Source organism: Rana temporaria, chromosome 1 (assembly GCF_905171775.1).
Source record: "Rana temporaria chromosome 1, aRanTem1.1, whole genome shotgun sequence".
Classification (NCBI taxonomy): Eukaryota; Metazoa; Chordata; class Amphibia; order Anura; family Ranidae; genus Rana; species Rana temporaria.
Window position 1 is genome coordinate 88,139,458 of NC_053489.1, and position 13,045 is coordinate 88,152,502.

The 13,045-nt window shown below is 43.4% G+C and overlaps 1 protein-coding gene across 3 annotated transcripts in view; it reads right to left on the reverse strand.

Moving 5' to 3' along the window:
- Positions 1-13,045, reverse strand: part of MAST4 (microtubule associated serine/threonine kinase family member 4) — a 742,993-nt gene that overhangs the window by 599,842 nt on the left and 130,106 nt on the right. The gene's annotated exons all lie outside the window — the stretch shown is intronic.

The following is a 13,045-nucleotide window of genomic DNA, read 5'->3' on the forward strand; positions in this document are numbered from 1 at the left end:
ATTATACATTTAAAACATTGTTAAAAAGACAGTCACTGGTAGCTGCCTTACAAAATTGTGTTTGACTGATGCATATATGTGCATTTAACATTGGTGGGGTGCTTAAAATGATCAGTTTTTATGCAAAACCCTTATCCCAAAAAGTGAAAAAGTGGTTTGCTGCATTTAATCATAAAAGTATTAGCTGACGTTGGCTTTAAAATGGTTGTAAACCTGAGAAAAAAAACATCACACACCACACCCTGTAAGACAGTATGCAGCGCATACTAGCTCACTGTGAAATACTCCCCTTAGGATCAGTGGTTCTCAACCTTCCAGTGCCATGACCAGGGCCGGATTTCCCACAAGGCCAGGCCTTGGGGCGGCACTGTATGCAGGGGCGGCGCCGCACAGCGAAGGAGATAAGTAATTTTTCAGCGGTGCGGGCCGTGCGGCGGTGGAGAGAGATTACATCTTCTCTCATTGCCCGCACTGCTGTTCCAGCTTCCGCCCTTACTTACAGGCTGCGCGACACAGAAGAGAGAGAATGACGTCATCTCTCACGGCCCGCCCAGTTCTCTGAGGTGAGCGAAACCAATGAGCGGTGTGCTGGAGGGAGCCCGAGCCTGCCAAGAGGATCTCCCAGACACGTCGTGCTGCACGGGAAAGCAGAAAAGGTAAATAACGGTGTACTGGCAGAGCGGACGTCCTCTGCATCCCTCTGGATGTGACATGATCGTCCCAATATAAGTGACACGATTGTCCTATTGTATGAAGGACATGATCGTCCCATTATATGAGTGATCTGATCGTCCTATATAAGTGACATGATCGTCCCATTATATGAGCCCAGTGTACAGTGTGAGCACACTCTGTTTTCTCTGCCACAGAGCTCTCCTAATCACCACATTTATTACTGGACTAAAGAACATTCATTGCTATATAGTGCCTGCTAAAGTCATAATAATCCCTCCCTCCCCTCCCAGCCAGGTAACTGTGGCAATCCCCATTCTGCTAGCAGGCAGTGTGGCAAGTGACATTCCCATCTGGTGGCAGGCAGCGTGGCAAGTGACATTCCCATCTGGTGGCAGGCAGCGTGGCAAGTGACATCCCCATCTGGTGGCAGGCAGCGTGGCAAGTGACATCCCCATCTGGTGGCAGGCAGCGTGGCAAGTGACATCCCCATCTGGTGGCAGGCAGCGTGGCAAGTGACATCCCCATCTGGTGGCAGGCAGCGTGGCAAGTGACATCCCCATCTGGTGGCAGGCAGCGTGGCAAGTGACATCCCCATCTGGTGGCAAGTGACATCCCCATCTGGTGGCAGGCAGCGTGGCAAGTGACATCCCCATCTGCTGGCAGCGTGGCAAGTGACATCCCCATCTGGTGGCAGGCAGCATGGCAAATGACATCCCCATCTGGTGGCAGGCAGCGTGGCAAGTGACATCCCCATCTGGTGACAAGCGACGGTAGCAAGTGACACGCTCAGGGCTCCCACTCATTCTGCTTTATGGTGAGTTGAACTATTTCATTTTATATTGCAATGTAATGATAGAAATAATGCATTTCAATAATCCTGACATCATAACTATGGTGCCGGAATGATTGAAGCACTAACACCAGTCATTGCCTGCGAAAAATCATTTACACCCCGCCCCCATGTGATGGTGGGGGGGCAGCATTGAAGGACCCGGCCTTGGGGCGGCAAAGGGAGTAAATCTGGGCCTGGCCGCGACCTCTTGATAACATTTTCCAAGTTTTGGGGACCCCTAGCAGTAAAATTATTTTCGTAGCGTGGGTTGTCAGCACTTAAAGCAAGACAAGTAATTTGCGCCCCTAACCCATGGTAATTTAGCGTTCAGTATTAAAACCCTTATGGTCAGGGCTGGACTGGGACAAAAATTTGGCCCTGGACTTCATCCAGACTGGCTCACTATGACAGGTCTCTCCCACAGCGGCCGGACAACTCTCGCACCCCCCCCCCGGCCACCCAAGCACCCTCTCCCTCTTCACTAGCCACTCTTTATTAGAGTAGAACAACTGGTACTGGTACTCTTATAGGCAGGACCAGTGGGGAAGCTAGACATTATTTCACCCGGGGCAAAGAATGAGTTTGGTGCCCCCCCTTATGGGACAAGATTAGGCAGAAGTGAGAAACTCCCAGGCCACTGTCGCTGAAGCCGGCCCACTGAGCCATCGGCCCACCGGGAAACTCCCTGTAGTCCCAATGGCCAGTCCATCCCTGCTTATGGTACATTTTAGGATGTAGCACCCTCTCTCTCTTTGTTCTTTCTTTCCCTTTTTTCTCTCTCTATCCTAATTTCTTGTTTATTTTTCCCCAGCCCTCTCTAGCCACCTGTCTTGTTCTTTCCCCCCATTTTTCTTTGTTCCTCCCCCTCTTTTCCGCTCCCTTCTGTGTATTCTTTACTTTTATTCCTTCTTACTCTTTGGTGGAGGGAATGGGCTGAGTGGCAGTGCTGGTGGGGGGTGAGATCAGTGGCAGTGCTGGGGGGAGTTCTGATCAACCAACTTGGGTGCTTTTGTTCAAGTTCATCTGCTGATCTGAGAACTGTAGTGGGGACATTTAATGGCAACTATAATCACAGGTAGTATAACTCACTGTGTCTCCGACTTTGTGGTGTCTCGCAGCAGTGACACCTATGCCGAAATCAGGAGATAGGTTCTCCTTCAGCTACTCCCACTTCACATTTCTCACCAGTCAGCTGGCCTCTAGTCTCTGCCACATAGCCGTGCCATGAACTGAATGGGTGACTACGAAGAGGCAGAGTGGGTGGCCGCGGGCTCCAGGAACTGCCCAGCTGGGTGGTCATGAAAAGGCTGGGAGAGCGGTGCGGGCTCCAGGAACAACCCAAGATTCGGTGACCCCTGGCAAATCATCATTTGACCCCCGAGGGCGTCTCGACCCCCAGGTTGAGAACCACTGCCTTAGATTAAAGCTGTTGCAGCAGCCCCGCACACCGGTATGAGCAGCAACATGTCTCCCAGAGTTATTTCCGGCTTAGCTGGCTCCGTCACTGCGATTGGCCGAAGCCACAATGCATGCGCACGGGAGCAACCGGTCACAGCGCGCTGCTGAAGAAATGGCACGAATGTGCCGTTTCTTCAGTGCGCATGCATATATGGTAAATTTTGACTAAACCGTGCAGGTTTATGAGATATTTACAGTACCTATAGGTAAGCCTCATAGGCTTACCTGTAGGTACAAGTGGTGTAACAGCATTTACAACCACTTTAATTTGTTAGTGTATTTGAATAGTACTTATAACACGCCCCTCAGGCTGATAAAGCTGCTGTCCAAACCTGCCCCCTGTGCTCCTTCATCCAGAGTGTTTTTTGTATATTACAGGTGGTGTGTTACTGGCCAGATCACCAGGAGAAAACAGGGGGAAAAGCTTAAAAAAATAAAAATAAAAATGAATACAGCCACTACATCAAATAACCAGTAAGCTTTGATATATTACATTTATATTACAGTTTTGGGCTGAATACCTACATCGTAACAGTAGATGTAATGCATCTGCAAAGACCAAGACTGATTTAAGCGAGAACAAAAAACTAAGCAGCAACAACAACCCTAAAAATCATGTTAATACCAAGCGTACTGTAAAATAGAAATTCGAGATCTATACAGTACAGTAAAGAAAGCCATTTCCCTAAAATGCTCATATACCATAAGTAGTCTCTGACAAGGACGAGCTGCGCTGGGAGTCTCAAGAGGTTACTTTAGAAAATAGCTACAATTTCCTGTGATTTCCAGCGCAGTCCAATGTGTGCTTTGTGACAGTAATCGCTGTACATAGTGCTGAGAAATGCGTTTTGCACTGCTACATTTAATAGATAGAATGCCAGAGAAAACTTTATTTATATATAATTGAAAAACTTTTTATTGATTGCCTCGATTTGTTGCCGGAGCAAAGTACACTGCATGATTTTCCTTGTGTTAAGCGATCGCTCACTTACGTAGAACCAAATTTAATTATTTCTCTGTGACGCTGACAGCAATGTAGAACTGAAAAACAGACAATTGCAGTATGAAGCACTGATTACTGGTATGTAACCAAGTTTAAAAAAAATGTAATTCATGACTGTACAAAGTGCTTAGAGAAACACATAGGATAGATTTAGACATGCGTTTAGACCCCTTTCACACTGGGGTGTTTTTCAGTCGTTTTTCAGACGCTTTGGTGTTAAAAAAAAGCCTGTAAAGCGCCTCATCTGCAATCCCAATGAATATATATTTGGGGGTTCCAAGTAATTTTCTAGCAAAAAATATGGATTTTAACTTGTAAACACCAGAAATAGGTTTAGTCATAAATGGCTTAAAATACCGCTAGATTCTGTCTGGCAACAATGGAGTTTTTATAAAGGAAAAACAAGCTTTAGGGTAGTAACAAAAATGACACATTTGTGAGATAAAGTAAAGCTTTTTATGAAAGACTATTTCATACACGTATATGTTCATTTCTATTTCACCACTGTGACAAACCGCTCGGCACCCCGCTTAGGTGGTGCTTCCACCAAACTGTGCCCCCTGCCCTCCAAACCCTTCCAGCAGACCGAAAGCCAAAACCAGACCGTTTACCCCAAGCATTGTACACAGACAAGATATTGGAAGTAAAAAAAAAAAAACACAATCTAAAATTACTTTTTTGAACAGAATTGCCGTTTTTTATACACTTCTAAAGTTGGGCAGTCGCCACATGAACAATAAAACCAAATATTACCCAAATCACAACACAATTGTTGGATAACCAGATAAAGTTGACACAAGGCTAATCCCATCATGTAGGGATCGCAAAGGGAATTAGCCAACAGACAGAAGCAATAGGTGACTCAATTAACAATGGGAATTCACTTCTAGGAGACACACAATGGGAGACACACACTTAAATGCATGACACCTTAAGAAACAGATTGTAGCAGGAGAATCCAGCATCAGGTTGAAAAATTGGTTGTTGGAGAGGAACAAGAATGGACTTTATAGGCACCAATTGTGACCTTAAAATATGTTTATTGATGCAATTTCCCAAGGGGGTTATTGGACCAACATTACAGCAAATGCATATTTAAAAAACACATTAAAAAACACAGAAAAATTAACACAGAAAACTGTATTAAACCAATAATGATCCAGGAAAGGCATCAAAGAAATATGATGACTAGCATATATAGTGGTAGATCACAATCAAGTTCGACATGTTTCGCGGGTGGCCGCTTCATCGGGAGCTAATAATATTTCAAAAGAGAACCGTTATTGGTTTATACGTGTATATTTGTGTATACCTATACATCATATATATTAAACTTATGCTGTGGGTCCCATAAGAAGGAAATGAAGGGACTACACCTAGCATTAAATCATGGCAATGACTATTGAATACCTTACAGATTTTCTGCATATTATTACTCTAATTAATTCCCATTAACAAGGTCTAATTCTGTTAATTTTTTCTGTTTTTTCTGTTTTTTCATGGAACTTTTTACGTTTTTATGTTAGATGCACATCCATCTTTATTACCACCAGGACCTACCGACAAGCTCTGAATACCATATATACTACCATAACTACTATTTTTCTATCCATAAATCCGTACAGGTTTTTATAAGATCCTATCCAGTACCCTGGATGGTAGGCATAATAATAATTTCTAACTACTATTCTCTTTATCACCGCACTTTTCCTCTCTTTGGTGCTGTTGTCATTTTTTATCTGCCCTAGTGCACACCCCTACTTCCTGCAATGGTCCTGTATGATCATTTGGGTTGGTTATAATACTTGAATATAACATCAATTAACCCATATCCTTGCATGTACCAATTCCCTAATTTTTGGTCGCTGTATCACTTTCTTCCTGGTGTGTCCCTACATTTCCTTCTTATGGGACCCACAGCACGCTTTCCCTCCCTTTGGTGTCACTATGGTGGTTATGGTCATATTCGCATGCCCTGTGATACGGTGCTTCATTGCACATATTATATGTTCTGTTTAATATATATGATGTATAGGTATACACAAATATACACGTATAAACCAATAACAGTCTGTTCTCTCTTTAGAAATATTATTAGCTCCCGAAGAAGCGGTCATCCGCGAAACATGTTGAGCTTGATTGTGATCTACCACTATATATGCTAGTCATCATATTTCTTTGATGCCTTTCCTGGATCATTATTGGTTTAATCTGATCCTTTGTTGTTTAATACAGTTTTCTGTGTTAATTTTTCTGTGTTTTTAATGTGTTTTTTAAATATGCATTTACTGTAATGTTGGTCCAATAACCCCCTTGGCAAATTGCATCAATAAACGTATTTTAATGTCACAATTGGTGCCTATAAAGTCCATTCTTGTTCCTCTCCAACAACCAATTTTTCAATATATGTAGGACGTGGCACTGCACTACTATAAGACACCCACAGTTCCATCCTGTTTGTGGTGTACTTTCTCTTTTTTAAATCCAGCATCAGGTTGTTTTGAGCCGATTATATTACCATCTGCTCAGGGTCTGGGAGAGGGTTTGAGCAGTCAATGCTGGTTTATGTAACAGAGCTTGCAAATCTGTATCTAGGTCCTCCAGGTTCCAGAGTCTGTGTTTCGGGGAGACAGACTTGAAGTAAAACTACTACAAAAAGATCCTCCAGACACACCCCCCCCCCAAAGAATAGAGCCCCCTCAAAAATTAGAGCCCCCTCAAAAATTAGAGCCCCCTCAAAAATTAGAGCCCCCTCAAAAATTAGAGCCCCCTCAAAAATTAGAGCCCATAGTCAGTAGGCAAGAGGCTAACCTGCAAAAAGTCCCTGTCTCAGGTCTGTCACAACCACCAACCTGATTCTTTTTTTTTTATATTTATCTTTTTTGATGCAAAAAGTAAGAAAAAATAACCAACAATTCAGGTCGTTTTGAGGATCGAGACCATAGAATATGCAGGATCACAAATTCAGGAACAGTCTTCTAAAAATGATGGTTCTGAAACAGAAGGGTTATTTATTAGCACACATGGCAATATTATAAGATGGTGTTGTCTCCCGTACTTTATTCAGCAGGGGATAGCAAGAAGGTACAAAAGAGAAAATCTTCTACATTAGCAAATGGTCTTAGACTTGCTAATTAATTTTTATTTTGTACCTTAACCTGGATTATTCGTGCAATAAAATTTGCAAGCTTCTAAAGGATAAAAAAGGATTACGCAAAGCCTACATTTCATATTTTTATGTGTTGTGTCAATCTTCACTCAGTAATCAATGCCTACAAAAAAGCCTTAGCTTGTTTGGTCGTTATTGTAGAAATCTATAATAGAGATCTGAAACAAGGGATTTGACCGCCAGCATCAACTTCTTGGTTTACTGAAAAGCGCACTTAATTAATCCTTGACCTTCTTAAATGCTTAGAGCCGCTACATGTCAATCTCAAGCGTTTATTGAAAAAAAATAAAAAAAATAACGCAGTGGCAAATTAACTTGTCATATCCAGGGGGAGGCTGTCAATGCGTATTAAGTACATGTGCCCGATGTGGGATATGAGTACAATTGAAAGTATGCAAACAAGGAAAATGTACACTAGTTCTAATTGTACAAATATAATGTTTACAGATTTATAAAATGCATAAAAAATTTTTTAAAAAAAAGGAGCACCATTACACTCTTGGCTGTATTTGAAAAGAGAAAACATCAGAAAGAAAAGGTGTAGAAAAAAAGCTTGCATTTATGTCTGTTGGTGTCATAATGAGCATGACTACCAACAGATGTCCGTATGACACAGGCAAAGAAAAAAAAACAAAAATAAACCTTAAAAAGGAGGAACTCCAACCAAAAACAAACCGACTCCAAGCTTGGGTTACTAAGCCCCCCTTTGTCTCTTTAATGCGTTTAAGCAAGCATTTGTTTATGCAACTAGCTTTCAAGCATGTATATTATGTTGCACCTGCCCAACTGCACTTGGCCTCATACTTGTTTTGCAGGATTAGACAAGCACATAAGCATTCAATGCAGCCTTTTTGCTGCTTCTGCGCAACCTAAAAGTAAGATCCTGCAGACCAAATGCGTGGGATTCTGGAGACACACCACCTTAACCACTTCAGCCCCAGAAGATTTTCCCCCTTAAAGCGGAGGTTCACCCAAATAACATTTTTCTCAGAACAACTTCTTTAGACTTCTAACATGTACAGTCAGGTGTATAGAGCCGACTAGCAGATTTGCATGTTCGGCTTCTTTCGGAAACACCGTAACTCAGACGCGCCTACGCAATACGGGGGGTGGGGCCTTATCTGCCGGGGGGAGCTTTTGCTGAAAAGACGTCAATCATCTGGGAGACCTCCCAGATGACATGCTTCCTCAGCTTGGAAACAGGGTCCAGCGCTGTAAGGCTGCATTACAGGCCGGTAGAATCTTCTCTCCTATCCAATGAGGCTCAGGTACCATGCATTTTGGCCGACCACTTTTTAGAATGGATCCAATCCAAGTCCTTGATTCACTGTACATGTTATAAGTCTAAAGAAGTTGTTCTGAGAAAAATTTTATTTTGGTGAACCTCCGCTTTAATGACTAGGGCCATTGTTTTGCGATACGGCACGGTGTCGCTGTAACTGACAATTGTGCGGTCGTGAAACGCTGTACCCAAACAAAATTTCTAATTTTTTCCCTATAAAAAGAGCTTTTTGGTGGCATTTGATCACCTCTGCAGTTTTAATTTTTTTTACGCTATAAACAAAATAAAGTACAACAATTTTGAAAAAAAAAATTGGCCAATTCTGGCACTTCGCTCTTTCATGTAAAAATCATAATTTTTTGCTAGAAAATTCAGAACCCTAAACATAATTATAAGCAGACACCCTAGGGAATAAAGTGGCGGTCATTGCCACTTTTTATCTTGCATGGTATGTGCACAATAATTTTTCAAACATTTCTTTTGGGGAAAAAAACAGTTTCATGAATTAAAAAAACAAAAAAAAACAGTAAAGTTAGCCCAATTGTTTTGTATAATGTGAAAGATGATGTTACGCTGAGTAAATAGATACCTAACTTGTCACGCTTTAAAATTGCACAAACTCATGGAATGGCGCCAAACTTCAGTACTTAAAAATCTCCATATGCAACGCTTCAATTTTTTTTACAGGTTACTAGTTTAGAGTTACAGAGGAGGTCTAGTGCTAGAATTGTTGCACATGCTCCAAACGCACTCAGCGATACCTCACGTGTGGTTTGAACACTGTTTACATGTGTGGGCGGGACTTATGTGCGTGTTCGCTTCTGAGCGCAAGTGGGACAGGGGCGTTGAAATTTTTCTTTTTTTTTGCACTTTATTTAAAAAAAAATTTTTTTTTATCACTTTTATTCCCATTACAAGGAGTGTAAGCATCCCTTGTAATAGGAATTGTTAGTGACAGGTCCTCTTTATGGAGAGATTAGGGGTCAATAAGACCCCACATCTCTCCTCCAGGCTGGAAAGCATGAGATCGGGAAAAAAAAATTCACAGATCTCATTCTTTCTGCCACGATTGCGGCTTTATTTACTTACAGGTACCCGGGCATGATGTCATAACGTTGCTCCCGGGCCATCTGGTCACAGGAAATCTCTATGATCCTCATCCGACGCCTGCCAATTCATTCTCCGGGACCCCGATGGTACGGGAAAGCCCAGAGAAGCACCGAATGGCAGGAGGGGAGGGTATCCCCTCCCGCCACCTATAAGAGTGATTAAGCGGCGGAACTGCCGCCTTGATCATTCTTATGGTGCGCAGAATCGCCAGCAGAAGAGAAGGATATCTGCATGATGCCAGTAGCTGCAGGCGTCATTCAGATATCCCCCTAAAGTCCAGGACATCATATGAAATACTACGGTAGGGAAGCGGTTAAAAAAAAAAAAAAAAAAACAACAACAATGTATTCTTCTAAAAAAAAAAAAAAAACGCAATAAGCGTATATTAATTGGGTTGCGCAAAAGTTATAGCGTCTACAAAATAGGGGATAGATTTTGGCCATTTTTATTGCTTATTTTTTTACTACCAATTTCATCGATCTGCGATTTTTAGCAGGACTGAGACGGACAGATCGGACACTTGACACTTTTTTTGGGACCATCGACATTTATACTGCGATCAGTGCTATAAAAATGCATAGATTACTGTGTGTCACTGGCAGGGAAGGGGTTAACACAAGGGGGTGATCAAAGGGTTAAATGTGTTCACTCATGTGTGTTTCTAACTGTGAGGGGGGGGTTGGGTGTGACTGACTGGAGGAGGCATATCCTCGTTCCTGATTAATAGGATCAGCAGATCTGTCTCTTCACTGTCAGAATGGGGATTCGCGTGCTTACATACACAAATTCCCGTTCTTGCTCTCGTGCCTGCAATCGTGGGTGGCCAGACATGACGGACACGTGCATCGTGTCCCCTGCCGGGCGCGCCTGCTACAGCTCTTAAAAAAGGAGCCAAAATACCAGTATGGCGATTCGCAGAAACGAGCCAACTTGCTGCCGTATAATGACAGTGGCTGATTGTCAAGTGGTTAACCACTTCCATACCATGCCATTGGGAAATGACGGCGGCAGGAACCCCTTGCCGATCCGGGTGGACGTCATACGACAACCGGTGTTTCCGGCGATCTAGGGCGCGCGGCAACGCTCGTGACCCGGTGCGGGTGCCCGCGATTGCCGCCGGGTGCCCGCGATTGCTGGTAATCACGGCAGGAGTGTGGATCTGTGTGTGTAAACACACAGATCCACCTCCTGTCAGCGGTGAGGAGACCAACGTGTGTTCCCAGTACAGAGGAACATACATCGGTCTCCTCCCCTTGAGAGTCCCCTCCCCCTACAGTTAGAACACACCTTAGGGAACATATTAACCCCTTCAACGGCCCCTAGTGGTTAACCCCTTCCCTGCCAGTCACATTTACACAGTAATAAATGCATATTTATAGCATTAATCGCTGTATAAATGTGAATGGTCCCAAAAACATGTCAAAAGTGTCCGATGTGTTCGCCGCAATGTCACGGTCACAGTAAAAAAAAAAAAAAACGATGCGATTTTCTTTTACCAAAAATATGTTTAAGAATACGTATCGGTCTAAACTGAGGAAAATTTAAAAAGAAATTGATATTTATTAAATAAAAAAGTAAAAAAGTGTTTTTTTTAAATTGTCGCTCTTCTTTTGTTTATAGCGCAAAAAATAAAAACCGCAGAGATGATCAAATACCACCAAACAAAAGCTCTATTTGTGGGGGAAAAAAACAAAGATTTTGTTTGGGTACAGTGTTGCATGACCGTGCAATTGTCATTCAAAGTGCAACAGCGCTGAAAACTAAAAATTGGTCTGGGCAGGAAGCGGGTGAAAATGCCCTGTATTGAAAGGGGTTAAAGGGCACCGATCCACATACAGGAGTGTATCGACAGATAGTCGTACAAGGTGCCCGGATTAAGAAGTATAAACGTATACCTTTTCACAGTATATAATCATAACTTGCAACAAGTTCCTGAAGCGCTCAAACCTGGCAGTCAGTGGGGGGTTTATATGGATAAGGCTAACCCCCAGTGCAGCTGCCGACCACTGGAATATATAAAAAACAAAAAGGGGGTGTTCTATGGGGGGGCGTGGGAGTCAAAATCAAGTGTGGAGGGCGATCTGACGCCAATCAGAAGGAGTGAGGTGATGGAGAGCTTCCTCTTGCTAACACAGGATCACCGGCTGTGTAATTTGAAGAGGAGCTTTGTCAAAGCTCGCAGGCACATGAAACATGTCAGCTACGGCAACCTTTCAGCTTGCGGCCCAACTCCACTAACCAGGGTCCTGTCTCCGGAGTAGCGCTGACATCACCGCGCACACCCAGTCCTATTGGTCACATCCGTCTCTCTTCGCTCTGCTTCACTGCAGTGACTGACAACAAGCTGTTACAGCTTGACGCTGTGCCTGGGGATTACAGATACAAGTTCTGATCAGCGGGGAGGCTAGCGGGCACCCCCTCCGCTCCTCTTCAAATTACACAGCCGGTGATCCTGTGTTAGCAAGAGGAAGCTCTCCATCACCTCACTCCTTCTGATTGGAGTCAGACCGCCCTCCACACATCCCAATGTGACCCTCTTCCATCTGTGAACGGCGAACTTCCCGATAACAGTTAACCCCTTTCTATCAAGATTCTATGGTGGTACCATTTTTTAAGTATTTTTAATCAATTGTACAGCTACATGCTTTTTAGCTTCTGCTGCAGGTTTCACCAGCATTAACAGTTGCGTGGATACTGCTAGGTTATACACTTTAAGTGCAATAAATTGTCTTCAAACCGAATCCAAGGTGTATATACTTTTATATATCTATCTACACATATCGATATCATTTTGACTCTTCCACCCCCCCGCCTTCTTGTTTCTTTATATAATCATAACTTGTCTGATCACATCCAATAGCAAGTACTCAGCTCTGCTGAATCTTCAGTTCACATGGTTAAAAAAAATGGCCCTTCTACTTCCTGCCTATACAGAAATAGGACATACTGAGCAAACCCACGTCCTCTAGTGGCTGGGGTTGAAACTGCAGCCCAACACTCCTGAGAAGTACACAGAGTATGACCAAACAGCACAGTGGCCACGGGGAGAAGACGACCAGACAGTCAGATCCTTTTTATTTCTTTTTTTTAAGGAGAAACTGAAAAATGCAGCACTTCCTGCTGCAGGACTCCGAGTCATAACAGGAGTCCAACCTTCACCCATCAAGGTGGGCTCCGTCATAAAAGAACTTCAGGGACTGTGCACCCCTTAATCTGGGGTCCACTCACCTCGACCTGTACAGCACCCTGCAGGAAAGTATCTTGGTCAGAACACACCACACAGGGTTCCATTACGCAGGGTGCAGCGCTGTAAGGCTGCATTACAGGCCGGTAGAATCTTCTCTTCTATCCAATGAGGCTCAGGTACCATGCATTTTGGCCGGCCGCTTTTTAGAATGGATCCAATCCAAGTCCTTGATTCTCAGTAGAACCGTTTCAGAACTCCAAGTATGCTTCATGAGCACATGTACTGTATAGCACATCAGTGATCACCACCTTACAGACACCATTCACCCA